The 27,376-nt window shown below is 49.2% G+C and overlaps 1 non-coding gene and 1 pseudogene across 1 annotated transcript; both read right to left on the bottom strand.

The window, feature by feature from the left end:
- Positions 1-3,361: 3,361 nt before the first annotated feature.
- Positions 3,362-26,373, bottom strand: LOC122445158 (annotated as a pseudogene).
- On the bottom strand, positions 25,625-25,696 carry TRNAW-CCA. The gene has a single exon. It is a non-coding gene; the product is annotated as a tRNA-Trp (tRNA).
- Positions 26,374-27,376: the final 1,003 nt, after the last annotated feature.

Here is a 27,376-nt window from a genome sequence, read left to right as displayed (position 1 = left end):
AATGAGACCCAGAGAAGCCTTTGTGACTTCCGCATTCCTGTCTTCCGTCGCAGTTCCTGCGTGGCCCTGGTTCCTGGCACACACAGCCCAGTAGAGGCTGTCATCATAGCCCTGTCAGCCAGGTGGCTGTTCCACCCAGCCCTGCGGTGACAAAGGGCCATCTCCCCATAGGCCGGCCACACACAGAACCGAGCATGTGGTTCTGCATGTGGCTCACACCTGTGCACGGGACCCGTCCTCAGGCACCCCCGCAGCTCTCCCCAAACACAAGCCTGCACACACCCCTCCCCCAGCTCAGCCCTCACACCCCCTTCCTGGCAGAAGCACACTCACAAGCACAGACACGGAACACCCTGTGCGTGCTAAGTCACTTTAGTCACGTCCAGCTGTTTGTGACCCTATGGGCAGTAGCCCACCAAGCTCCTCTGTCCATGGGATTCTCCAGGCAAGAACACTGGAGTGGGTTGCCATGTCCTCCTCCAGGGGATCTTCCCCACCCAGGGACTGAATCTGCGTCTCTTACGCCTCCTGCATTGGCAGGCGGGTTCTTTACCACTAGTGCCCTCTGGGAAACCCTGCATTCTTGCATATCCAGTCTCCCTATGTGTGCTCATGTGCAGTACACAGACAGGCGCACGGGCCTCCCTGCTGACAGCTATCAAGCCCTTGGGTGGCTATTCCTCTGTGCCCGGGGCAGGGACACCAGCCCCTCCCTCCACTGCCATCTAGGAATGGTCTCTACCACCTTCCTGAGCTCAACCAACTGGGCTGGGCCCCATAACTGCATCTGGTTCTGTTTGTACTGACTCAAAGGGCACTCCCTTTGAGACCCCACCCTTCGAATTCGAAGGCCAAGCCAACACCTACCAGCTGTTTTCCCCACACATTTCACATGGAGTGCTGGAGGAACTGGCATCCTGGCTACCTGGACTCTGGAACAAATCAATACTCTTCTTCTTATCTCTATGTTAGAGAGGCTATCCCAAGCTGTCAGAAACACAGAAACATAGACACTCAGGTTATTTGGAATGGTGGCTGTTCATTGAAAGAAAGAAAAGAGGGACAGAGATGCATGGGCAGGACTTCAGCAGTGTCCTGCAGTTGGGACTTGAGCTTGGGTTTAACGCTAAGAAGAGTGTCTGCCCCACCTGGGTCCCGGGCACGGCACCAGATGCCTAGTGTGCGTTATCAAGGGGCACTCACAGCAGTCTTATGGAGGAGTTCCCATCACTGTCCATTCAAAGAGGATGGTGAGGCTGAGATAGTTTGTGGCTTACCTGAAGTCCTGCAGCTAGTGAGTGCAGGGCTGGGACGCGAGCCCCATTGTCAGGGGCCCATCCATGTACCAAGGAGGCCCCGCATCCTGCCGCTCCCAAAAGCTGGTGTCTGTGGCTCTCGACCTGGTGGATCTGCCTTTCTCTTGAGATGACTTCCCCCCATCTCTGGATGTTTGTCTGTCTGTCTCTGCTTCCTCCTCTGTGTGTTCCTATCTAAAACTCCCGAGATGGGACCCTTAACATCAGTCAGATTCTAGCCAGTGCGGAACCACTCTGAAAGTAAAACGAGCAAAGTTTCATCCATACTGGACCCATGCTCCACTCCCTTCCTTCCCACAGTGAGCAGATGCCTTGGGGCGAGGCGCTCAGCTGTGGTCAGGACAGCTAGTCACTCAGATGCCCTGGGGATGGGGCAAGACACTCTACCAACGCTAGGTTGTCCACTGTGGTTTCTAATACTGTTATTGGAAATCTTTTCTGAACATACTTCTCATTTTCCTGACTTGGTGAGATTCATCTAGTAAGTAATTGAATATCTACAAAAACTAGTCAGGATTTTATGATTCCTGGGGCATCCTTCTGCATTCCAAGTGCATCAAGCAGCCAATGCAGGAGGGATGGGAGCTGATGGTGGTGACAACCAGGAAACTCCCTAAACATCTTTTTAAACATTCCTGATGAGTTTTTTGCCTTAATGTTAATTTAGAGGCAACAAAGAGGAAATTCCCTGGCAGCAGGTTCAGTGAGCTTAGGCGTCGTCTCTGCAGATGCAGGCAGGGTCCCTGGGTGAGGCAGCTTCCTTCCCCTGGGACCTTTCAGCCTTGGCTGCAGAAGGCCGCCCACACCAAGGGGCCTCTGAGGGCACCTAGGCGTGGAGGGTCCCGGGCCAGCTCCTCAGTCATCTGCATTCCCAGGAGCCTCCTCCACTGATAGAGGACAGAGGTGGGGGTCTCGGGTCACTCAGCCCATAACACCCACAAGCACAGGCCACCAATCCACCCTCCCTTGGGACTGTCAGGAGCAGCCCATTTCAATTTGATCCTTTGCATAAATACATTAGAGACCGCAGACTTCATGTGTGGTTCAGATCCTGTTAGAAAATATCCGTATTTATAGAGAAGCTTAAAGGAAGGAGCAAAAGTCCCAAATCCTTCACTGAAAATGACTGAGTGGGAGGGAATATTCACACCCAAAGCTACAATCTGGATTCTGGACTCTGCCTGACGTCAAACAGTATTCCCTGTGGATCTGAAACCCCACATGCTAGCAGCTACTTCGGAAGCAGGGCTTTTCCAGGACAGCCATCTCCTTGGGAGCTGTGCCCTGAACTGACCGAGGATGACTGACCTTTAGAGTCTCCTTCAGCCCAGGCGGCAGCTAGGCACGAGGCTGTGGGGCTGGAATTCAGATCTCTCTCCCCACGGGCCTGGGCGCATGGGCGTGGGCGGCTGGGGGAATGTTGGCCTGGCCTCGGGCTCCTGTTTTCCTAAGTCAGGAGCCAAACGAGGAGATGGCCTCAGACCGTGTGCTGCAGGCTGATAGTTACCCGACAACACACCAACAGTCACAGCTTCACCTCGATTTTTTAAAGGAGTGTATGTGGGTGGCCTTGTATGGCAAGAAAAACCTTTATTTTTCCCCCCTTATTCTACAGCAGAAACAGGCAACTTTCTACCAAGGTTTTACAGGATTCCTAGCCCAGCACCTCACTTGGAAACCCTTCCAAGAGGGTCCACCTTCACAAAGTTGATGTGTGGGTCTCAGTCCCCTGACTTCAGCCTGCATTGTTGACAGAAGCACTTTAAAGGAGTGTGTGATCTGAGTGGGGACAGAGGTGGGTGATGCTGGGGGAGGCGAGTGGACTCACTGCATATCATGACTAAATAAGTCCACTGCAGGAGAGTAGGGTCTGGAGATGTGCTGCCCCAGCGGAAGTGACCTCAGAGAGGAGTGAGGTCCATCTGAGGACAGGTCCCAGAGCCCTGCACTCTCATGGGAGGGGGTCTGAGACATCTCTGCCCAGAGGGAATCCCTCCGCACAATCAGTTCTCCCAAACCCGACAGCCCTGCACCCGAGGAGGGGCCTAGGAGCATGAGAAGGCCGAGTGGGTGGGCACAGGGCCCTGGGCAGTGCCAGTTCTTTCCAGAACGAACAGGCACCTGCTCTCCTTGCACTGCCAAGAGGAACAAGGTGAGCAGAGGCTGCCCTTCCCCTCCCAGTCAATGTGACCAAGGCCCTTCCAGACGCCTCTCCTCCTGGAACCTCAATGGGGTGTGTTCCTGAGGGTCTTTGCCCAGAGCAGCCCCCATGGTGCCACCAGGACTCCCCTTAAATTACTGACTATTTCACTGAGAGACTCAACTGGGCAACTCCAGGGCCCAGGGAGGCAGCAGGTGAACTCAGGGCCCCAGAGGACTGATGTTGGGGTCATCAGTTGTAGGTTTGGGGAGGGGTTCTAAGTTGGAGAGGAAGTGAGTTCCTGGGCTTCCTAACATTCCATGAATCTCATCCAGACCTTCTCTCTTAGTTTCCTGGGGCTGCTATAACTATAGTTCCACCGGATGGGGTGCTGATACAACAGAACTTTATTGTCTCACAGCTCTAGAGGCCAGAAACCCAAGGTCAAGGTGACAGCAGGGGTGGTTTCTCTCTTTGACTTGTAGACAGCTGTCTTCTCCCTGCATCTTCACATGGCCTTCCTTCCATGTGTGTCCATGACCAAGATTCCTCCTCTTATAGCACTAGCCATATAGGATTAGAATGGTCCTAAGGACCTCTTTTTAACTTAATTACCTCCTTACAGACCTGGTCAGTAAGCAGACACTCTTTTCACAGCAAACACCCTTTTCCAACAACACAAGAGATGACTCTACACATGGACATCACCTAATGGTCAATACTGAAACTAGACTGGTTACATTCTTTGCAGCTGAAGATGGAGAAGCTCTATACAGCCAGCAAAAACAAGATCTGGAGCTGACTGTGGCTCAGATCATCAGCACCGTATTGCAAAATTCAGGCTTAAACTGAAGAAAGTGGGGAAAACCACTAGGCCACTCAGCAATGACTTAAATCAAATCCCTTATGATTATATAGTGGAGGTGATGAATAGATTAAAAGGATTAGACCCGGTAGACAGAGTGCCTGAAGAACTATGGACAGAGGTTCATAACATTTTACAGGAAGCAGTGACCAAAACCATCCCAAAGAAAAAGAAATGCAATAAGGCAAAACGGTTGTCTGAGCAGGCCTTACAAATAGCTGAGGAAAGAAGAGAAGTGAAAAGCAAGGGAGAAAGGGAAAGATGTACCCAACTGAATGCAGAGTTCCAAAGAATAGCAAGGAGAGAGAAGGCCTTCTTTAAAGAACAATGCAAAGAAATACAGGAAAACAATAGAATGGGAAAGACTAGAGATCTTTTCAAGAAAATTAGAGATACCAAGGGAACATTTCATGCAATGATGCGCATGATAAAGGACAAATATAGTAAGGACCCAACAGAGGCATTAGAGATTAAGAAGAGGTGGCAAGAATACACAGAAGAACTATACAAAAAAGGTCTTAATGACCCAGATAACCATGATGGTGTGGTCACTCACCTATAGCCAAACATTCTGAAATGTGAAGTCATGTGGGCCTCAGAAAGCATTACTATGAACAAAGCTAGGGGAAGTGATGGAATTCTAGCTGAGCTATTTCAGATCCTAAAAGATGATGCTGTGAAACTGTTTCACTCAATATGTCAGCAAATTTGGAAAACCCAGCAGTGGCCACAGGACTAGAAAAGGTTAATGTTTATCCCAATCCCAAAGAAGGGCAGTGCTAAAGAATGTTCAAACTACCGGACAATTGCGCTCATCTCCCATGCTAGTAAGGTTATGCTCAAAATCCTTTAAGTTAGGCTTCAGCAATACTTGAATTGAGAACTTCTGGATGTACAAGCTAGATTTAGAAAAGTCACAGGAACCAGAGATCAAATTGCCAACATTTGTTGGATCATAAAGAAAGCAATGGAATTCCAGTAAAATATCTACTTACACTTCATTGACTAGCCTAAAGCCTTTCACTATGTGGATCACAACAAACTGTGAAAAATTCTTAAAGAGATGGGAATACCAGACCATGTTATCTGTCTTCTGAGAAACCTATACATGGGTCAAGAAGCAACAGTTAGAAGCTTACATGGACTGGTTCAAAATTGGGAAAGGAGTACAACAAGGCTGTATATTGTCACCCTGATTATTTAACTTATATGCAGAGGACATCACGCCAAATGCCAGACTGGATGAATTACAAGCTGGAATCAAGATTGCCAGAAGAAATATCAACAACCTCAGATATGCAGATGACACCACCCTAATGGCAGGAAGTGAAGAGGAACTAAAGAGTCTCTTGATGAGGGTGAAAGAAGAGAGTGAAAAAGTTGGCTTAAACTCAACATTCAAAAAACTAAGATCAGGGCCCAGTACCATCACTTCATGGCAAATGGATGGGGAAAAAGTGGAAGCAATGACAGATTTTCTCTTCTTGGTCTCCAAAATCACTGCAGATGGTGACTACAGCCATAAAATTAGAAGATGCTTGCTTCTTGGAAGGAGAGCAATGACAAACCTAGACAGCATATTAAAAAGCAAAGACATCGCTTGCTGACAAAGGTCCATATAGTCAAAGCTATGGTCTTTCCAGTTGTCATGTACAAATGTGAGCGTTGGACCATAAAGAAGACAAGAGCACCAAAGAATTGATACTTTCAAATTGTGTTACTGAAGAAGACTCTTGAGAGTCCCTTGGACTGCAAGGAGATCCAACCAGTCAATCCTAAAGGAAATCAACCCTGAATACTCACTGGAAGGACTGATGCTGAAGCTGAAGCTCCAATACTTTGGCCACCTGATGTGAAGAGCCAACTCATTGGAAAAGATCCTGATGCTGGGAAAGAGTGAGGGCAAGAGGAGAGGACGTGACAGAGGATGAGATGGTTGGATGACATCACTGACTCAACAGACATGAATTTGAGCAAACTCTAGGAGACAGTGAGGGACAGGGAGGTCTGGCGTGCTGCAGTCCATGGGTTCACAAAGAGTCAGACACGACTTTGTGACTGAACAACAACATTACAGGTCTTACTTCCAAGTATGGTCACGTTCTGTGGGCAGCGCTTCAACATGTGAATTTGAGATGGCATAGCCCAGCCTGTAACACCTGCCCAAGCAGCAAGCATCTACTTCGATGGTGGCTGGGTGCTCCCTCTATAAAGGCAATCCATGTTGCCCACCAGGTATTTCACAAGTGCTTTCTGCTTCAATCCCTTTAACCTCCCCTGGAGTCAGCAGAGAAGGCATCCTCGTCTCATTTCATAGATGAGAAAACAGGTCCTGAGAGCTGAAGTTAGTGTCCCCAAGCCCCCTGTCAGGAAGTGAATGTTCTGGCTGAGACTGGGCTCCTCACTCCTTGGCACTGTTCCTTCAAACTCCCTGCTTCAGGGACCACAACATTTCCCTTCAAGGAAGGGAGAAAATATTTCCTCTGGTAAGAGCTTAACACCCAAGTCAAGTTTGCAAGCTTTCAGGCTCCTCGTCCTATTTAATGTGCCAGAGCTTCTTCTAGTTAACATTTATTTGCTAAATAAGTCACTTCTCCCCACATTTGGCTCTCACACAGCTGCTGTGAGCCAGGCGCTCTGTGAGGCCCCTCATATGTATTATATCAAAAATTAATCGTATTTCATAGATGAGAAAGGGCGACTTAAGGAGGTAAAACTGAGCTGCTGGTCAGCGCTGGAAGGATGCAGTGAAACCCAGGAAAGGATGATTCACAAGCTCTTGTCTTTCCAGGGTAGCAGCCCTCAACAAATTCAGTTACCCAGCAAGTGTTTATTAGAGGTCTGCTCCATGCCAGGCACTGTTCAAGGTGCCACTCAAGTTGTTTGGGTTTAATCTATTTACAAAAGAGACACTGAGCCCTGTGTTTATGGAGCTAGAGTTGTCCAGAGGGAGACAAACAATAAATATAATAAATAGATAAATTGTATTATGGTTTCCCTGGTGGCTCAGTGGTAAACAATACACCTGCAATGCAGGAGACTTACAGGAAACACAGGTATGATCCCTGAGTAGGGAAGATCCCTTGGAGGAGGAAATGGCAACCCACTCCAGTATTCTTGCCTGGAAAATCCCATGGACAAAGGAGCATGGGGGGCTAAAGTCCATGGGGTCGCAAAAAAGTTGGACACGATTGACTGGCTAAACAACGACAAATTGTATTATGTGTTAGAAAGTGGTAAGTCCTATGTGGCAGAGTGCGGGGTGATCAGGAACACTGGGCTGGGGAGAAGTGGCAGTATTGAACAGGGTGCTCAGGGAAGGTGTTCTGGAGTGTAGACTCAGGGGAAGGAAGAAGTTAGACAATGAGGATGCCTGGAAAAGAAGGTCTGAGCAGAGAGAACAAGTGCAAAGGCCCTGGGCGAGGAGGGTGCTTGATGTTTTGTAGGGACAGCACGGGGCCCTGTGGCCAGACAGGCAGGGAGGAGGGTGAGGATGGTGTGGAGGGGAAGTCGGAGGGGCAAAGGGCCTCCGGGGCAGGCTCACAGCCACTGCCAGGACCTGGGCTTGGCTCTAGAAGCGGGACCTCGGCCGGGCTCTGAGCAGAGAAGGCAGGCATGGTCTGACAGCTTTCCAGTGGGATCCCAGCTGCTGTGTTGAGAACACCTGGCAAGGGAACAGAGAAGAAGAAGGGATACCAGTTAATAGGACAGTGGCGTGGACAAGGTGGCCCTGATGCTGACAGATTCTGCTGCTGTTGTTGCTCTTCCTCCCTCTCCCCATCTCTGCCTCCTTCATTTTGGAAAGTCTTGGAATGTGGCCGACTACATTCCAGTTCTGGCGTCCCCAGTGAGCAGCTCTGGGGCCAGAGACAGCTGCTTCAGTGCTCAGAATATCAGACTTCTCCTTTAGTAAATGAAGTAAAACAGGGTTAATGATGTCAGCCTCACAGAGCAGTTGGAGAATCACCCATGGATGGATGGATGTGGAGTGTTTCAGTCAGTTCAGTCGCTCAGTCATGTCTGACTCTGTGACCCCATGGACTGCAGCACACCAGGCTTCCCTGTCCATCACCAGCTCCCGGAGCTACTCAAACTCATGTCCATCAGGTTGGTGATGCCATCCAACCATTTCATCCTCTGTCGTCCCCTTCTCCTGCTTTCAATCTTTCCCAGCATCAGGGTCATTTCCAGTGAGTCAGTTCTTCACATCAGGTGGCTAAAGTATTAGAGTTTCAGCTTCACCATCAGTCCTTCCAATGAATATTCAGGACTGATTTCCTTTAGGATGGACTGGTTGGATATCCTTGCAGTCCAGGGGACTGTCAAGAGTCTTCTCCAACACCACAGTTCAAAAGCATCAATTCTTTGGTCCCAGCCAGCTCAGTCAAGGCCCCTCAGATCAGGTCTCTGAGCCTCTGACTCCCTGCCCCAAATGGGAATTCTCCAGACATGGGGTTCACAGAAGGATACAGTTCTCTGGGAGCATCAAAGGCAGAGCCCATGGTCATTGGGGAACCAGCTTAGAGAGGCCCAGGGATCCAGGGATGAACTTCATGTCTTCTGACCCTCAGGGGAGGGGGCTATGTGTGATAGATCAGGAGCCCAGCACCCTGCCTTTGTTTATTTTTTAAATTGAGATATAATTGACATATAACACTATACTAGTCACAAGTGTACAACAGAATATCTGTATATGTTGTAAGTGGTCACCACAGTGAGTCTAGCTAGCAGCCACCTGCCTTTCTGCATCAACTCTGCCATACCCCAACTCAGCAGACTTGAGAGACAACATCTCTCTGGGCCTGTTTCCCCACCTGTCAAATGTACATGTTGATAACATTTCCATGCTTCTCTCCAGCCTTCTGGGAGTTTTCTGGGCCTGAGAGGAGCCCAGGCAGTTGTGGAGTCACAGAGTTACTCACTTCCTTGTTTTCCTACATGACTTGGCCCTATTTCCTGGCTTCCAGCTCTACCCAGTCAATGACTTGGTCTGAGCCACTTGTGCGGGGAGAGCTGGTGAGCTGAGCTGGGATCAGAAAAGTGCTGGACAGACCTGGGCCACACAGCCTCATGCCCTCCCCTGAGGATGGGCCCTGCCTCTTAAGGAGATTTGTGGATGGAAGTTCATGAAGGTCAAGCTGGAAGGTCTCTTAGAGACCCTCAACTTACAGTGGGGAAGCTGAGGGTAACAGAAGGGAAGAAACTTGTCCAGGATCTCACAGAGGCCACTGGAAACATCTGTTTGTTTTTTAATAAACAAGAAACAGCTTATTACAGTATAAGTAGCATCTATTAAACTCCACATGAAGTGCATAGTTGGGTGAGTTCTGACACACATACATCCCCATCAACCAGCTCCACAGTCAGGATACTTATCGTTCCCATCACATTGGGACTTCCTCGGTGGTCCAGTGGCTAAGATTCTTCACTCCCAATGCAGGGGCCCAGGTTTGATCCCTGGTCAGGGTACTAGATTCCACATGCCCCAACTAAGAGGGCACAGGCAGCAACTAAACATCCTGCATGCCTCAACTAAGACCAGGCACAGCGAAATAAATAAAGCTAAAAAAAATTTCCCATCGCCTCCAGAAGCTTCCTCATGGCCCTCTGTCCTGTCTCCCTCACTGAGAAGGAGGCAAACTCCAGTCTGCTTTCTGCCACTATCTGTTTGCATCTGTTTTAAGGGAGCACTGACAGGGCTGGTGGGCAGGCTGGGTGTCGCCTGGGAAAGACAGGGGGCCACCAGGATTGCGGCCCGAGGACTGGAAGGCTGGAGCAGCCATACTTTGAGGTGAGGGTCAGGGAGCTTCGTGAGCTTAGCCTTGGGCCCTAAGCGAGCTGTCTATTCATCCCCGTATGAAGGCTCTGGGGCAGGAGCCGGGAGTTACAGAGGCTGAACTGGAGACCCGCAGAGAAGGACAGGAAGTCAGGGACCAGCCAGACCTCCAAAGAATGAGTGTGGTGACAGTGGGGCCCTGGTCTCCCACTAAGCAGTTGGTCAGGGCCAGCTCTCTACAAAACGCCTGCTCCCCTCCAGGGGTCTGGCCTCCCTGAGCCCGGGAAAGTGGGCCCTCCAAGGGCAGAGTGTTGTTGCATCTGCCTGGTGGTGACACAGTGCCTGGTTCCTGGGAAGAGCAACAGAAAGGCCAAAGAAAACTCCCCTTACCTTGGCAATATTTGCAGGAACCCAGAGCATGTGTCAGAGGAGGGCAAGTACCCAGACAGTGACAACCACTTCCCACGGGCCTTACCTCTGGCCAGAGTTCTGCAGAAAAGGAGAAAGCAAAGTGACATTTGACTCAACTTTCATGAACACTCCCTCAGTTGACCTCCCAGTAACCCCATCAGCTAGGTCCCTCCTTTACAGAAGAGGAAAGTGGGGCTCCAGAGAGAAGATGACACCAGATCTGGACCCACTGCCTCCTCGGTGACCCCTGGGGGCACGAAGGCTTGAGCAAATCTGCCTTTGGCCATCCCCAGCTGGTCACTGCCCTTTCTCCAGGGCTCCCCTCTCTCTGCAAATCTACTCCAAGATATTTTGTCCTATTTGGACGAACTGCCCCACCAGCCCCATACTTTGGCACCGCACCCTGGCCCCTCAGTGTGAGCCCACACTTCCCACCTGCCCTGTCCTAAAGGACCTTCTCTGGGCCACGCATGATGCCTCATACTCCAGGTGTGTGCAAGGCCTGATGGCAGTATCTTCCAGAAACCCCAATGCAGCTAGAATATTCAACATAACTGATAAACACAGCTGAGCAGCTTTCACTGCGTCTGGTCTGGCATACAAGAGGCAGGCACTGTCCTAGCCCTCCTGCGCCTGGGGACATGAGGTCCATGGGCCAACCTCAGGCCATTAAAGTTGACTGTGAGGCATGTGTGCTCTGAAGAAAAAGGTCAGGGCATAGGACAGGGGACCAACCATCCCAGGATCCACAGAGGGATTCTGGGGAAGGGAGTGGGGAGCTGGGGCTGAAGGAAGAGCAGGAGTTACCAGGGGAAGATGGAGGAGAGGTTACTCCAGGCAGCGGAGGGAGGGGGCAGAGCTGTGACAGCCAGAGGAGGCCTGTGTGCCTCAAGAGGGGACACCAGGCAGGTCAGCTGAGGATGTCCAGAGGGGAGGTGGGACCGGAAGTGGTGTGTCTTGCCCACTAGCAGAGACACACGCCCTTCCCTAGAGCAGCTCAGGGACTGGGAGCAGTCAGGGGCCCCGGGCCTCATAGCACCTTGGGGAGGGAGGCTCCCAGGTCAGTTCCTGCTCAGCAGAGGCCAAGTAGCTCCATGAGCTCTGCCCAGCAGAGAGGGGGTCACTGGTCCCCACTCCCTGTCCACTGTCGGCTCCACGCAGACCAGGAGGCCCAGGCCTTCCGTCTGCTGTGAGCTTTCTGATGGAGGCGGAAAGGCCAAACCCTGGAATGTGCTGACCTGTGCCCCCTGCAAGGCCCAGGAGCTGAGGCCCATTCTTCCCTGCCAAGGGTGGGTGTGGCCCAACATGGGGCAGGCCGAGCAGGAGAAATATTTCCCGTAGGACGGTTCCCAGAAGGGTCTCCTTCAGCATCCCCAGCCTCCTTTCCCGATGAGGAGAGGAAGGCCCCTGAGGCCAGGGTCAGCACAGCATGCCCCAGCCGGTACTGGCTCAGCGCTTCCTGGCAGGGCCCTGCCAGAGCCCTTGAAACTGGCGGCCCTGGAGCTCCTTTCAGGAAACTTCACAGTTGGTTTTGGAATCCACTCCCGTTACGTGGGAACAGAGCTCTGTGGCCCGTGTTGGGAGGGAAGTCATGGGTGGCTGGAAGGGGTGGGGGCTGCAGGGCAGGGCCTGGGCATGCGCAGATCAACCTTGGAGGAAGCCCAGCCTCGCGCTCTCCAAGCCTCAGTGGCCTCATCTGCGAAATGGAAAGCACGGCTGCTCTGCCAACGCCAAAGGAAAGCTTGGAGGTCACGGGAAACTGTATGGTGCTTTCCAAGTGTGAGGTGAGCCCCTTATCAGGCTCCAGTCACCCAAGGGGAGGACATTGAGTTAAGGCAGTGACAGCCCTCAACGTGAAGCAGAGAAGCTGCGAAGCTGGTGTTCTGCTGCCCGAGGGGCCAGACAAGGTCTGAAGACTCTCAGCGCCTCTCATCCTGAAATGCAGAGCCCTGGGTTTCTTTTCTCCAGATGAACTGGGCTCTGAACCCTCCTGGCAAGCCAAGATATGGGCTTGCACTGGGGCTGGTGGTTCTTAAGGGAGTCCTCTGAAACTCCTCAATGGGAGGGGAAAACACAGACTCCTGGGTAGGTAGGGCAGGGATGCATAAGGATCCCAGCTAAGGACCCCTGGAGGTGTGTGTGCAGGAGTTAGGATTAAACTGGGAATTTAGAAGGAGGCAGGAACTCCTGCTGGGAAGCTCCCATAGCCCTATGCCTCCCGAAGCCTCCCTCGTGGTCAATGAGTTCTTGAGGGTAAGGACCACACTTTCTTCCTTAATCCAACAGTGTATGCCAAGAGAAGGGCCTCTGTACGTGTGTCGGGAAAATGAACAGAACAACTCTTGGTTAACTCTCAACTCAAGTCTCATCTACCTTTATCTCTGGCATCTAGCACAGCACCTGCATTCAGCTGGTGCTCAATATGTGCCTGGCGGCTACTTCTTCCCCCAGTAAACCCTATCCTGTAGTCAATACGGACCATCTGAACTTTTCCAAGCACATCTTTTGTCTCCAGCCTCTCAGCCCCTGTTCCTTCTGTCTTCCCAGGCTCTTCTTCACCAGCTGACATTCTGAGCATCCTCCGTGGGCCCCCTTTCCCAGGAGGCCTTGTCTGACCAGACTGACTTCCACCCGCTACCTTCCAAAGTACTCCAAGGACTTTCCTCATCCCACACAGAACTGCCAGGCTCTCAACACTCACCAGACTCCCAGCCCTAACCCTTTCCCTAGTCCTCACCTCAACCCAATACCCAGCTGAGGGTCTGTCCTGCTGGGAAGAAGTCAGCCACTTAGAAATGGCTGTATCCATCAGCTCTCCCCTCCAGGGCAGGACACACCCCCTCACGCGCTTACCCTTCCTCAGAAGACAGGGGAGAGGATGTCTGTGTTGTCTTTGGATGACAAAGCGAGAGGCTCTGGATCAGTCACCGAACCCCACCAAGAGGAAGTGGTGGTTTTGAAGAGCCCTAAGCTGGTGGTCAGAACGCCTGGGCGGGTGACCTTGGAAAAGTCACACACACAGCCTCAGATTCCCGTCTGTGAAATGAAGAGTTGGACCACTTCTCACAAAGTCTGACACATTGAAAGTGTCCAGTCCTATCCCAAGAAGGAAATTCCCCACAATGGCTGGAAAAGGGGTGGAGGAGGGGTGGAGGTATGTGCTCAAGGTCCCCCTGTCTACCGGGGCCAGTCTCCCTCTTTCCGAGGACTGCCCACAAGCTCAGGACACTGCCGGAGGGTGGGTGTCCTGACTCTGGTCAGGTTTGCTGTATTTTGCTGTGTGGTGAGTCCTGGCCTAAGGTCAGCTGTCCCCCTGCATCCAAGGCAGATTTCCTAGGAGGGAGCCCTGAAATTGGCTCCCCATTTCGGAGGAGGGAGAACAAGTTGATTCCAGGGAAAGACTATGTTTTCCAGAACATTTAAGACAGCTGTTGTTTCTGCGGCCTGCGGGGGTGCCCCTCTCTCCATCATCCCCAGAGTGGCTGGCTCCCCCAGTCCTTGGGACCTGGGAAAACTGTCCTCCTTCCCTCCCACCACCCTCCTCTCACTTCCAACAAGCAGCACTTCCTCTGGGATTCTCCACCTTGGACTCGCTCCAGGGAATTTCTGGAAGCATAAAATGGTGCAAACAGATTGTTTTCATTATGATTATTCTGGGTTTAACCTCCTGGCCCTGCGTCACTGAGAATTGGGGGCTCTTTGTTAGAACCACTTGGGGCAAGAGGCCTTTCTTTTTCTTCTGTTTGTGCCCGAATCAGTCTTATTTTCCTTCCTCAATTCTGGATCCTCTCCTGCCTGGACCCAGTCCTCCACACGCCCTCCCTGCCTCCTGCAGGATTTGTCTAATGAAGCCTCAGGGTGACCCTGCTCTCCTGCCTGACCTGCACTGTCATCAAATCCTTGCCTTTCTCTGCGGCTGCTTTCCAATGTGAAACCAACCTCTCTGAACCCGCCTCTGAAAGACTTAGAGGATCTGCCAACATTTGGTCTGAATGTTTTTAACATGAAGATTTTCCTATTCCTCAAAATTGTAGTGAAAACAACACACTCACACAAATGTGTTATGTACAAATTTTAATACATTGAAAACAACCGACATATTAACTTGGACTGCTGCAAGAATGTGTTTTCTTGTACAGATCTCAAAGCAAGAATTTTATTTAATTAAAGGTTGTTCCAGGAACAGCAAGAGAGCTAATTAAAAAAAAAAACACACACACTTTTAACAACTGCAAATACTTCTCCATGTGAAACAGAATTTCTTAATCTGGCACAATCAAAATAGATGGCAGTGGTTCTCAGCTGGGGTGATTTTACTCCTGACACCTGACTCTGGAGGAAGGGCCGGTGACTGCTGGCCACCGTCACCATGCAGGGTCTGGAGCTGGACCATGAGGGCTCCCACCCTGGGCCCACCACTCCTGGACCATGTGACCCCAGGCTCAGTGCCTCATCTTGCCAAGCTTAGATTTCCTCAACTGCAAGATGGCACCACAGGATCATGTATTTCGTTTGGCAGTTGTGAGGATTAGATGGTATCATTCATGGCAAGTACTTAGAACAGTGTCAAACACACAGTCAGTGTTAGCCACCACCATCATGATTCCTGCAAATTCCAGCAGCCTGCAGGTTAGACCTGCCCATTGCAGGACCCCTGTCCTTGTCTTGCTTCACAGCCCAGCCCTGGCGTGCCCTTATGCGGGGAGTGGGGGCAGCCTATTGGAAGGCACTGCCCAGAACAAAGCTTTAAGCAGCAGTGTCCAGAGACACAGACACTTGAGGATTTTTCTGGCCCCCAAACTCACAGATGCCCAGACTCACAAAGCCGCCTCCCCACTTCCTCATTGAAAGCTGGAGTCCTACTGGGAGGAAGAGGAGGGGGATGACGGTTAGGGTCCAGGCTCAGCCTGACCTTTAACTTTGGTGAAGAGCCTCCTCAGAGAAGCTGTTCGACCTTGGCAGAGGGGAGGGGAGTGGCCTACTAGGGCACCAAGGGAAAAAGTCAGTGTTTACATTTCTGAAAACTCTATTGTTTGAAAGGACACAGAGTAGCCATTTCCCACAGCAATGGCCAATGGGGTCAGAATTCCTCACATCTTGCTGTGAGACCAGCCTGGCTGGGCTGTTTGTTTACAGCAAAAGTCATCATTTTACCAAAATTATTTGCTAAAAACTATCTTCCAGTATCAAACTTGAGAATTTGCTCTAATTGTGAAAAGTGGGTTTACTTGCTACAGATGGTTTTCCTCCAAAGACCAGCCAGGCTTGGTCAGGCTGTTGGAGTGAAAGCAGGGGCCCCTCAGTCGCCCTACCTATGAGGAGGCCCCCTGCACCGTGATCCCAAAGGGGAGCGAGGCTTTGTCTTCCTCAAAACTGTGTCTCTAACCGCCACAAGTTATAGGCATTAAGAAGACATTGAAGCCCATTCTGGAGAAGGTTTGTTTTGCTGAGTCACTCAGTGAGGTTGTGGGTATCCTAGGTCTGTCCTGGACACTTCAGTGCCTTCCCCATCTCCTCCTTCTAGGGCTTCCCTCCTTCCCACAACATCTTCCAGCTCTTCCTTCAGCATCTGTCCGGAACTAGACCACCTCCCATCACCTCCACTACCCAGGTTGGCCACCTCCTGGCCACCCTGTCTCAAGCACCGCCATCTCCCACCTGAGTCACTGCTGTGGCCCCCGCCTGGTCCCCCTGCTTCTGCTATGGCCCCTCTACAAACTACCACCTGGAGAAAGGTCACTTTAAAATGTAAGTCTGATGTCACTCTTCTAGAACATTCGAGTCCAGAGGACCCTTCCCAGCTCACAAGGAGTCAAATTCAAAGTCCCTTCTGTGGCCTGTATGCTATGCTCCCACCCCACCCCACCCCACCCCACCTCATCCCACCCCCCTCTCCCCCCTCCCCCCCACATACTCACTTGGGCCTCCTCTCTTACCACTTGGCTCAGTCCTCCCAGGCACACTGGGCGTTTGTTCTCCCCTTGGCACAGCCTGCCATTCCCTCTGCTCCCACATGGCCTCACTCACTTCCTTCGAGTTCCTGCTCAGGCATCTCCTCATCGGAGAGCCCTTCCCTGACCATCCTGACAATTGCCAGTGCCCACCCCACTGCAAACCCAGGTTTCCTCCTCTATTTGCTTCACAGCATTGCTGAACCTTCGCGCTCTGCTCATCACTTACTTGTGTGTTGGTGGCCTCTCTCCCTGGAGCATCAGCTCCTCAAGTGCAGGACGTGGTGGTGTTCACAGCTCTGTCCCCACTATCCCCATCCATGTCAGGAGCTCAACCAATACCTGTTGAATAAGTGATGATTAAGTGAGTGAATTCTGAGGGCAGCCCCAGACAGCTGTGATTCCTCTCCTCTGCCCACAGCTGACGGGGCTGGGGACTGCCAATCCCCAGAGCACCCAGACAGGTCAGGAGGAGAATGCTCAGCCCTCCTGCATCATGGGGATTTGTGGGCCAAGTCCTCATCAGTCTCCACCTCCCTCTTTCTCAGTTTAAAGAGAAGATTAGCCAGGAGATAGTGAGAAAGAGAAGTTACCTGCCAAGGGTTCCCAGCTGCAAAGACTATGGCTCCCCACAGATCCACAGATGAGGCCCCAGGCTGTCCCAGCCCTCTGGTTCCAGGTGTCATTGGAAGCCACAGGCCTGGGTGAAGAACTGTTCCATCTACACATATAATATCATGTCACTGGTGTCGGTGTCAGGATTGGAGCAGGGTCAGGGAGGGTCACTGTGTGAAAGAGTTAGGGTTCAGGGTGGTTCTGTGTGAGACAGAGGAATGCCATTGGTGGATTTTGGCTGGTCCAACTGGTCAGGAAAATCATTCCAGGAAGAGGGCCAGAGAGCATGATCTCAACTTCCACAAGCGATGATGAACTTGGGAGGATATTCCAGGTAAAAGAAACAGTATAAGAAACAGCAAACTTGTTTCATGAGCAGGGACTGAGAGTCTGGAAATCAATTCTGTAGAATTGGCTAGAGTGTAGGATTCATGCTGGGGGGCGGGGCAGGGTGGCCAGGAAAAAGTGACCTCATGTTTCCCCAGCACTGCTGCGCCAGGCCCGGGGCTCGGTGCTAGAAGATGAATAAGGCCCAACTTCCCCCACCCTGTCACCCCCTGCACAAGGTGGCGGGTGTCAGAAATACATGTGCAGCCAGCATCACGTGCGCACACACACAGCATGCATATACGCATTGCACTTTCACACACATACACGGGAAAGAGGCCCCTGGATGAGAGCTTACTCAAGCTTCCACCTTGAAACAAATCTTTTAAGTGGCCTTTGTTCCTTAGAGTCTCCAATGAGACTCTGAAGTCTTATTAGTGGGGAAAAGCAGGGTGTGAGTAGGTGGATTCCATTTGTGACCACTGTGGGGACTTCCCTGGTCGTCTCGTGGTTAAGACTTCACCTTCCAATGCAGGGGTTTTGAGTTCGATCCCTGGTAGGGAACTAAGATCCCACATGCCTAGTAGCCAAAAACAAGAAAAAAGGACCAAAACATGAAATGGAAGCAATATTGTAACACATGCAATAAAGACTTTTAAAAACTGGTCCATATCCCAAAAAATAAAAATAAAAAAACAAAACAAGTAACTTTTAAAAAGCCACCATAATAATAGATGTGTATCTCAGCTGGTAAAGAATCTGCCTGCAATGCAGGAGACCCTGGACCGATCCCTGGGTTGGGAAGATGCCCTGGAGGAGGGCATGGCAACCCACTGCAGTATTCTTGCCTGGAGAATCCTCATGGACAGAGGAGCCTGGCGGGCTACAGTCCATGGGGTCGGAAAAAGTCCAACACGGCTAAGCAGCTAAGCACAGCACAGCAGGTTAGTCTTGGGGGAAGCAAAGATGCTGGCAGCACGGAGTGCGGGGCCGGAGTGGGAGAGAGGTTTCACTTTTACTGTGTTTTATTACACATTTCAAATTCTGTTTAAGGTTTATGTCTATATATTACTTAAGAAACCAATTTTTAAACATTTTTACAACTCCCAGGCTCTGAGGAGCCAGACTGCTTCACTAGCAAGTCCCCAAGCAAGGTGGCCCACAGGCCTTCCTCACCTTTGGTGCCGCCCAAGTGCCCCAGGCACACCATGAGACTGCATTAACTGGCAACAGAGCAGCAAGGCTGGAAGGCACGCGGGAGGCCTGGGGAGCCGGGCCACCTCTGAGCCACTCACACCACGGCAACCCAAGAGGCCTTTAAGTCCAGACGTTTGCTCAGCCCTCGAACAGCTCTGTTGGAGAATCGTGGTCCCAGGAGAGGATGTCCCATTGGATTGGCCAGTCCTCGGTCTGATCAACCCCCCACCCACCGACCCACTGGCTGCATCAGAGTGAGAACGCGGAGGGCCTGGGGCCGGGAGTGGATATCCTGCCTGTGCCTGGGGTCACCCCACCAGGGCTGCCCGCAGTGGGGAAGCTTCACTCACTCACTCCAACGGGTGCTGTAGGGGGCCAGGCCACGGCAACTGGCTGAACTTCCACCACAGGGGTGATGGCATACAAGGCGCTTGAAACCACAGGGCGGGGTGGGGAACGTGGTGGCGGACAATGAGATCAAAGGAGGCGCAGCGTTGAGTAACCTGCCACAGGAGGCTGCTTGCGTTTCCCACTGACAGAGCATCCTGCCAGAGAAACGAATTGGGTCTTGAAGAACTGCTAAGCTGTTCTGAACATGAAGTTACAATTTCAGAGGCAGCTAATGGGATTTGGTTGTATGACTCATGCTGTAAACCCATCGGGGTTAAACCTCGGAGCGACTGACGTGCCGCACCCTGAGCCTGTTTCTTGGCAGGAACTGGAGAGCTGATTGCCAGTGATGCTCCTGGGGAATGTCAGAGGTGGGTTGGTGGCTCCCAGCATGTTCCCGAACTTTCTGGCTGAGTGGCCTACTTCTTGGCAATCTCGGAGCACCCTGCCATCTATGAAGGGACATTTTTCTTTCATGAAATATTGAAATAATTGGAGCTGAGTGATATAAGTCTGGCCTGCCATGAGGCTGAGGCTGCCAAACACCTGTGTTCTCACTTGCATGGTCAGTATTAAACAATGACTTCCTTCTTTGAATGTGTGACTCCTCCTGTGAGTGCTCAGTTGTGTCCAACTCTTTGAGACCCCATGGACTGTAGCCTGCCAGGATCCTCTGTCCATGGGATTCTCCAGGCAAGAACAGTAGTATGGGTTGCTGTGCCCTCCTCCAGGGAATCTTCCTGACCCAGGAGTTGAACCCAGGTCTCCAGGATTGTAGGCAGATTCTTTACCATTTGAGCCACTTGGGAATCCCCTCCTCCTGTGAATAGGGATGATTAGATACAATTTCCTGGGATTGCTTTTTATCACATGAAAAAAACCTCACTATTGTTACCAATAGGATATCAACATGCTACGATAGCCAAGGAGCTTTTCAATTACAGCTGATACCAAAAAGTCAAAGGCCTATGAGAAACTCTTCCTAGCCACAGACTTGGAGAAAGGAGCCCAACAACCCAGCTTCCCTTGGCAGAAGCCATTCAAGATGAAGACTCCATTTTAACTTCAAAACATTTCTGGTCCCCTCTGTGACAGCAGGTTTTTTGTTTGGCCCTGTGTTCTGCCTGTCTCCAGCCTCTGGCAGAGGTCCCTGGGGCCCTCGACCCAGACCTGTTTCCCCAAGAGGGTGACCAACCATCCCAGTTCATGTGGGACTGAAGGGGTTTCCATGGAGTGGGACTTTCAGAGCAAAAACCAGAAAAGTCCAGAGCAAACCAGGACAAGTTGCTTAACCAAGTTCCCTACCGCCATCCCATCATAGCTGCTTTCTCCTCTCTGATCTGCAAGAAAGGGGAGGGACAGTGTGGTCCTGGCAAGAACAAGTCAGCTCCTAATAATTCCTCCCACATGGTGGTCCACCTGGTCCACCTTAGCACAGACTCTGTGCTAAGGGTTTTTCACGTATTATCTCATCTCACACTTTCCACAAATGCTTTCCCCAGAAATCTCTGAGGGGTTAAATGACTCATCTGTAGTCACCCCAACAAGATAGAAAGGGAGGAATGGGGACACAGATCTAACTGACATCAAAGCCTCACCTGGACACAACATGAATATAAACCAAACAATCATTCTACAGTTTCTTATACCATTTGTCTTTTAAAACTTTGCTCAGGAAACCCTAAAAGATTTCTGAGACACTTTGTAGTCTCTCAAAACTGAACTTTTTTTTAATGGTCTCAACCATATTCATCTTTATGTTTTTTATTGGAGTAAAATTGCTTTACAATGTTGTGTTAGTTTCTGCTCAAAATTGAACTTTAAAGTATGTTATTATAAGTCTAAATCTCTCTAAATATATATTATTTTGATATATTGTAACTTTTAAGTAAAACTGTCACATCACTTTTTAAAATGTCTATAATGATGGGAATACAAAATAGCAAACTCTAAGGAGGGGAATTTGGTAATACCTAGCAATGGCACCCCACTCCAGTACTCTTGCATGGAAAATCCCATGGATGGAGGAGCCTGGTAGGCTGTGGTCCATGGGGTCACTAGGAGTCAGACAGAACTGAGATACCTCACTTTCACTTTTCACTTTCATGCATTGGAGAGGGAAATGGCAACCCACTCCAGTGTTCTTGTCTGGAGAATCCCAGGGACGGGGGAGCCTGGTGGGCTGCCATCTATGGGGTCGCACAGAGTCAGACACGACTGAAGTGACTTAGCAGCAGCAGGAGCAGCAAAATTATGTGAGTGTTTACCCCTTTACTCAGAAATCTTACTTCTAGGAATCTATCTCAAAGATACACTAGTAAAGAATACAAAATGACATACTGTAAGACTGAAGCACTGTTTGTAACAGCAAAAGTCTGGAAATCCACATTTCCAGCAGTCAGGGATTAACTTTACACACCACAGCATGTCAATATAATGGAGTTCCATGCAGCTATGAAAAGGAATAGGGAGAATTTCTGTTTATACCTTTGGAATAAACTATGGAGCATGTATTGTTCTATGAGAAAAGGCAAGGTGTAGAATCATGGGTGTAGTATACTACTTTTTCTATAAAAATCAGGGAATATATGTATATTCCTATTCACAGTTGTTTGTATTTCAAGACAAAAGCAGCAAGAGTTGAAGAGGAAATAAAATGGTTTCCTGCATGGAGGGGGATTGTAAAAGATTTAGGGGAAGAGACTACCTTACTTTATAGCTTTGACTTTGGAACCATGTAGACTTTACATATTTTACAGAATAACTAAAGAAAGTTAAATTAAATGAACTTAAGTGACTTAACCATACAGAGAATTATTAAAGTGACATTAAAATATAGTAATTTAGCTGAGTATTAAGAATAAGATATATGATAAGTAAATTGCGAAGAAATCTTAAGTTGCTTAGCTCAATAATCATACTGTAGTGATAATATTAGTGATATTCCTTTGAAGCTATGGTGTATTATGATAAAATAAATAATTATGCTAGTGTTAATAGGAATCAAAATTTTCAGCATAAAAGAGATACAAATAGAAAATTTTAAATGTTAAGTCAAATTCTGTAATAATAAAGTTTACTCTGAAATATTAATATTGATTCATAATGTATTTTTATGTCAGAGAACAAATACTTACTTCCTAGCTCTGCCATCTGAAAAGACGTAGAATTCATGACTCATCCAGTAACAACAAACACTCCTAGCACCCAGATTATGGTCTCCAAATAGCATCTCCCAATACAAGGCTTCTGGAGAAATATCCAGAAACTGAAGCAGAAAATTTACAAGGTGAGCCTGTAATATCTTGCTTAAACAAAAAAGCAAGGATGCTACCCAAGACTGCTAGGGTCATGTCAGAAGATCACAGAAGTCAAGTCTTACTGGCCAGATAGACATGAAACAATTTGAGCATCAAAAAGAATAATGGCTGCAATGAAACTTTATGTCAAATATGCTTAAAATAACTGAGTCCATGCATAATATAAAAAAAAAAAAATTCTGACTCAGGCCATGGGCCCTGAACACTCTTGCATGTCTGTTATGGGTAGGCAAAGGATACAAGACCCTGGCCATTCTTTGCCCAAACTGTTTATCAGGGTCACGTTGGCAGAGAACTGCCTTGGGGGATGAGCAATATTTCCCTCCATGACAAAGATGACTCTTCATCCTCTTAGCTAACTGTCTCTCATTGTGATGCAAACTTACTGCATGTGTGGCATCCACCTGGGCTGCTCTGTGTCACCCATGGGACCTGGGAGACAGAGGACCAGACACCTACGTGAAGCCCATGTTGCTTGCTGTGACATGAGTAAAAATCCATTATCTCTGACCCAGGAGCTGTATGTCTTCAATTTACATCCATGAGACTGGGGCAGCTAACTTGGTGGGTTTTAGTAAACTAAGGTCCCATACAGACACTCATCCAAATCACTGACCACCTTTAGAAGATATAAGGATACTAGCTTATTATTTTGAAAATTGGTAAAAAGCAATCATTTATTGCAATTCCGTCACAAACCATACTTGTAGCTAAATAGTTGATGTAGGAAAGTTCTTTATAGAAGAATCTTAGCTAATAAATTCAAAATAGGTGAAGAGAATTTGAAAACCACCATTTTGCATACCCTAATGTAATAATGAATCTAGGCAATGTTCATTAGTGACTGTCCTTTAACACTGCTGACTAGAATTCTGATGAAAAGCTGCAGTACATCACTGTACAATGAATATCTCACAAAAACAGAGATAACAGGCACTTATGTGATTTTTGCTGCAGTAAAATGAGAATGAAATCACGCCATCTATGAAATGTTCTTATAGAAAATTGCTGGACTTCTCTGGTGGTACGGTGGATAAGAATCCACCTGCCAACGCAGGGGACATGGGTTTAATCCCTGGTCTGGGAAGACTCCACATGCGGTGGAGCAACTAAGCCACAAATAGCCCACATGTGCTGCAACTACTGAGCCCTTGCATCTAGAGCCCATGCTCCGTAACAAGAGGCCACCATAATGAGAAGCCTTTGCATTGCAATGAAGAGTAGCCTCCCACTCACTGCAACTAGAAAAAGGCTTCGCAAAGCCACAAAGACCGAGTGTAGCCAAAAATAAATAATTTTTTTAAAAAAGAAAAGAAAATGACCTATGAATCTGATTAAACCTCCAGACCTAACTACCATTCACAGGAAAAAGAGGGACAAAGAAATATGTGAATGACAACAAGAGAGTGCAATCAGTAAAGTCTAGAATATGGGATACTCTACAGTATAGATAACTCAGTTTCTTCAATAAGTAAATGATGAGAAAGCAACAAAAACATAGGCAGAACTGCTGGATATTACAGGAGACTTAAGAGATGACAATTAATCAATGTGAGAACTTTGTATTCTGATTTAAACAAATCGTCTGTAAAAAACCATTAATGAGGCAACTGTGGAACTTAAACATAATGGAATATTTGATGATAATTAAGGAATGATGGTCAACTTTTAGGTGTCACAATAGCATGGGGTTGTTTTGAAGAAAGAGACCTTCTTAGAAACTGAAATACACACAGATGAAATGATATGTCTGGAATTTACTTTAAAAGAATCCAGTGGCCAGAGGCAGGGGGAGGAGTGGGAGTGGGCCGGGAGATGAAACAAGATCCATCATGTGTTAATTATTAAAGCTGGTCATGGGCACATGCGGATTTGTTTTAATGTTTTCTTTACTTTGGGGATTGAAATTCCCATAGTAAAAGAAGTGTTTTTAAGCAAAATGGTACTACTTTTGAACTTCTTAAATAATGCAACTGAAATCCAAATGTACAAAAGTTGTATATTTGATGGAGTTAGAACAATATAGCAAATCTAAGAAGGGATTAATCTATTGAATCAAAGCTGATTTTCTAAAAATTTTGAGCATCCCATCCTAAACAGCACTTGGAAATGTTTTGTCCCATGCCCATACCTAAGTAGACAGTCTGCTTTTAGTTTACTTTCTGGGAATTATTAGCATAAAGAGAATGTAAAAATGCTGTCAATCATGTGAAAGACATCAGAGCTTAGATATCAAAAGGGGATCAATATATTTGAAAAGAATGGAACCCACTGGACTGGGAGTAAGTGGGAGTGTGCCTGTTCAGACACTGTCCTGTCTTCCTCCACCCCAGCCTCCCACCCCATCCCCAAATCTACCAGGTAACTCAACTCAGCACCTTAACCCTGTTATGAGGCCCTCCAGGGCCCAGTTCACTCAGGTTGGTCTTCCCTCTTCCCTCTCTCACTTTGCCCCTCTTTCTCCAGTGTCTGTGTCATGACCTGCAGCCGTATATGGCATATATGGGAAGAGGCAGGCGCCTGGCTCTGCCATAAGTCTGCCCACAGGGAGGGGGGCCCAGTCCCCCCCAGACCACAGGGAAGGGCCATGATCTTTGACCCCCCTCCTCCCCTTGAGCCCTCCACTCCATCTTCACTTTTCTTCTTCTTCTTTTTAAAATTTATTTCTTTTCGGTTGCAGTGGGTCTTCATCATAGTGCATGGGCTTCTCATTTCAGTGACTTCTCTTGTTGGGGAGCAGAGGTTCTAGGAACACAGGCCTCAGTGGTTGCAACATATGGGCTCAGTATTTGAGGCACATGGGCTTAGCTGCTCCTCAGCATGAGGAATCTTCCTGGAGCAGGGATGGAACCCATGTCCCCTGCATTGGCAGGTGGATTCCTTTTCATTGTTGTTGTTAAACAATGATTTTATTGCTTGTGTACAATAGGCAAATGTATGCAACCAGGGCAGAGGCTGCGGATGACTCATATTTCCAACTGGGAGTGGGGATGGGGGCGGGGAGGACTCGTTTTGTCTTGTACTATCGAGCCAACCAGTGAATACGACTCTCAATCAGAATCAGATGGAAGCCTATTATACAGAGTGAAGTAAGTCAGGAAGAAAAACATCTATATAGTATATTAACGCATATATATGGAATTTAGAAAGATGGTAATGATGACTGTATATGTGAGAGAGCAAGTGAAGTGAAGTTGCTCAGTCATGTCCGACTCTTTGCAACCACATGGACTGTAGCCTACCAGGCTCCTCCGTCCATGGGATTCTCCAGGCAAGAATTTCTGGAGTGGGTTGCCATTTCCTTCTCCAGGGGATCTTCCCAACCCAGGGATCGAACCCGGGTCTCCTGCATTGGAGGCAGACACTTTAACCTCTGAGCCACCAGGGAAGCCCAAAGAGGGACAAATATAAAGATCAGACTTTTGGACTCTGTGGGAGAAGGCGAGGGTGGAATGATTTGAGAAAATAGCATTGAAACATGTATATTACCATATGTGAAATAGATAACCAATCCACATTCGATGCATGAGGCAGGGCACTCAAAGCTGGTGCACTGGGACAACCCAGAGGGATGGGATGGGGAGGAGGGTGGAAGGGGGGTTTGGGATGGGGGACACATGTACACCTGTGGCTGATTCATGTCAATGTATGGCAAAAACCACCACAATATTGTAAAGTAATTAGCCTCCAATTAAAATTAATTAATTTTTTAAAAAAGAACCGACGAAATTTGGCATCTTTACCCTTTCTGTTCTGCTCAAGATGCTTTCAAACAGCAATAGCTTTTTAAAGTAAATAATAGAGATCCTCAGGGAGATCAGGAACAAGTCCTTTGGACTCAAGAATTCTCAAGATTTTATTGCCTTTCACGAAACCTACTTGTGCAACACTGTGTGATTCTCTCAGGATCATACCAATTGGTGAGGGAGGCAGGCCCTTCTTGGCCAGTTTGTAGACCTGCTCCTTCACATTGTCAGACATCAGCTCCAGCTGGGTGGGGACACTGCGGTGGTAGGGGAGAGCTAACTGGGACAAGCCCTTCCTGGGAGTGTGCACGCAACCCATGATGGTGGCGATGTGGTAGCAAGAGGCGCAGGTGGATTCTTATCCACCAGGGAAGTCCCATCCTCACTGTTTCACCTCTGGGTCTCCAGACAGGCCTTCCTTTACTGACTCTATCCAGGAAGTGAGCCCCCTGGGCTCAGCACCAAACCCACACCAGCTCCTGTGAAGCGCTGGCCTCCTGTAGGAGCTGGCCAGGCTGCAACTCCTGAGCCATCAGTCCTTCGCAGGCTGCTGCCCATGATGGGAGGAGCTGCATGGGGAATGGGAGGGGACAGAATAGAGGGTTGGCAGAGGACAGCAGGTGGTAAAATGAAAAGGATGGGCTGGAATTCTCCCCAAGAAGACGTGTCTGCAATGCTCCTGGAAGGAGAAGTGAGTCCAGAGGATGGTCAGCAGATGATCAGCAAATGATCTGGGGTGGAGGTGGGGGGAACCGTGGGATAAAGATAAGGAGGGACAGCCAGGGGAAAGGAAGGCAGTCAGTTACTGAGGCCTTTATTCCAAAAACAGATGCTGTGAGAGCCCCTGGCTGTGCTGCGGTACCCGAGACAGAGTCCTCTAGCAGAAGGTTCCTTGTTGAGAAGACATCACACAGCTTGTGTCTGAGGGACCACTAGCAGAGCTCAGAGCCTGGGAGACCCTCATCAGGGCACAGGCCTGGGGGACCCTCATCAGGGCACAGGCCTGGGGGACCCTCATCAGGACACAGGCCTGGGGGACCCTCAGCAGGGCTTAGATCCCAGGGGACCCACTCCAGAGCTCAGGGCTCCTCCAGGCTGGCTCTAATGCTCCGTGGCTTGTGGGAAGCTACCTGTCAGAGTTTCAGGGTTTCCACACCTTCTTGATATCAGGGCCACAGACCCTTCTTCAGGCACACAACTCCTGCTAGGAAAGTTCGTCTGGAAGCACAGTGAGAACAGGCCAGGTGTGAAGGAATGCAGGGCCTCCCCAGGGCTCTGGGCTGTGGGGCAAGCAGCTGACCAATGTGCTCCTGCAGGGAGGA

This window comes from Cervus canadensis, chromosome 7 (genome assembly GCF_019320065.1).
Source record: "Cervus canadensis isolate Bull #8, Minnesota chromosome 7, ASM1932006v1, whole genome shotgun sequence".
Classification (NCBI taxonomy): domain Eukaryota; kingdom Metazoa; phylum Chordata; class Mammalia; order Artiodactyla; family Cervidae; genus Cervus; species Cervus canadensis.
Note: the sequence above shows the minus strand (reverse complement) of the source record. Positions and strands in the feature narration are given on the sequence as shown.